The sequence below is a fragment of the Macadamia integrifolia genome, chromosome 8, assembly GCF_013358625.1.
Source record: "Macadamia integrifolia cultivar HAES 741 chromosome 8, SCU_Mint_v3, whole genome shotgun sequence".
Lineage (NCBI taxonomy): Eukaryota > Viridiplantae > Streptophyta > Magnoliopsida > Proteales > Proteaceae > Macadamia > Macadamia integrifolia.
In genome coordinates, this window is record NC_056564.1 from 2,283,790 (window position 1) to 2,286,155 (window position 2,366).

Here is a 2,366-nt window from a genome sequence, read left to right on the forward strand (position 1 = left end):
AAAAGTGAAAAAAAAAAAAAATGAAAAAACGAGATTGGACGGAACTCCCTTTTGGAGTTGTCTTCCCAGTTTCGTTCAATTTTACAAAAAGAAAAAAAAGAATTATCGTTCTCGATAAAATTCTGAAATTTTGAAACATCATTTTTTCGTTTAGAAAGGGTATTTTGACACAGAAATTGAAAATTTCATTTTTGACACGAAACGTTGTTCCCATAAAGGATACCAAACGGAGCCTATGTGTTTATCTCTCTCTCCTCCTCACATAAAATGACTGTATTGCTCTAATTCAAAGAACTATCTCCATTTTCTTTATTATACTTGAGTGGACCGAGGGGGTACACGAGTCCCTTTTCTCTCCATCTCTTCTTCTCATGTGAAATGACATCTCTACCCTATATATAAAACCATTTCGTCACTCCTCATTAATACATTCTTGGTACCACTTGCTTAGAGAATAACCATCTCCCTATAAATTTTGTTTCTGCGTTAGAATTCATTACCAACTCTCTCTCTCTCTCTCTCTCTCTCTCTCTCTCTCTCTAAAAGTTGTAATCTCTCATTATGCTAGGCACTCGAAGATTAAACAATAGGGAGCAAGGTGACATATTAAAAGTTATAAGGACTTCAATCCTTACAAGTTTCCCTCTACACTTCCTTTGGCCTATGGTGCATTGCCAGCTAGAATTATTCTGAAAGATAAGATAAGATTATGGGAAGAGCTTTTGAAGGGTTCTTTTTGAGCATCAATTTCATATTATTAAGGTGAAATATAAAAGACCTTTATAAGTATGGGATGACCACATAATGTAAGATTCTGATATACTCTAGCAGTCTAGTCCCATCTACTAGTCCTTATCGATATGGCTTCTATTTCAACTTAAGGCCCCATATCTGACGCATCACTTACTTTTGGCTTCAGTTTGAACGTTATCACCAGCTCACTAGGTCCCATAAGTTCTTTTCCACATTGGAGGACAACCCTATAAAGAATAAACCTTCTTATAGGTCTATTGGAAGAGCCCCTTGGAAAAACTGTTATTGTCTACCATTTGAGAAAATTGCATTATCACCCTGAACTTTGGTCCTTATTCAATGTCACCCCCTGAACTTTTCAAAACGTCAAAGCCACCCCTTACAAATTCAAAAATTTTCAAATTGGTCCCTGTTGTTAGCCGACCGTGTTAAATGAATGAAAACCTGTTAGTTTTTTTACAATATATCCAAAATTCCCCCACCTATTGTGAGAGGACAATATTGCCCTCTCTTTTATTTGCTTCTTCTGAACCTATCTCCCATCTCCCATCTCCCATCTCCCATCTCCCATCTCCCATCTCCCATCTCCCATCTCACTCCTCACTCACTTGGTCAAACAAGAAGAAGAAGAAGACGGTACGGTAACCTGCAACTCAATTATACCCTCCGACGTGCGATTCTCAGGTGGAAAGCTGACATCGTGCGAATCTCTTCCCTTTGGTGTGCGAACCACTCCCCCCTCCGACGTGCAAACCTCTCCCAAGGTATGTAGGGTTCGGCTTCTTCTTATTGGGCATTTAGGGTTCTTCCTTGGTTAATCTAGGGTTTATATCCTATGTAATACTAGAGATGGACATTTTTTATTTTTCAGTTTGGATGATTAGGTAGTGTAAATCTCTAGAAGATGATGATGAGATTTCGTTGTCTATAAGAATCATCCCACGATTGGGGTGTTTTTCAGTTTAGATTGATTAATTAGTGTAAATCTCTAAAAGATGATGATGAGATTTCGCAGCACAGAGAATCATCCCACAATTGGGTGATGATCTTACGATATGTGCCCATATGTTGAGATTTTTACCTCATTTTCTTGTATATTTAGATTTGATTTGGTGATTGTTGTTATTAAATGATTCAGAAAATAAAGGAGCTTATTGAATGTATGAATTGAATTATCTAGAATTGCCTAATATGTATTTTTGATTCACATGGACAGATTTAAATCCAATATTGGTAGATAGTTTTGAAAATCTTTTGGAAAATCTGTTTTTATTCACATATGAGGGTAAATTATGAAACTATTGATCATTTTTGGAAAAAAAAATAACAAAGAGTTAGAAAAGATCAGTTATTTATGTTAAGTTTGGATTGATGAGTTAACTAGATTATTTTGTTATGATATATATGAAAAAATAGGTGATATTTGAAAAATCCTATGATTAGGTTCTCTGTATTATGCATTGCTATGATTGATCCTTGATTTTGATTTGAAATTTTCTTTTTTGGATGTATAAATGTTTTGACTTGTGTATTATCTGAAATGTGTGATGAAGAGTTTACCATTCTAATGCTTTAGCTTATTTGGGAATGCATTTAGTTTCTCGTCTTAGTTG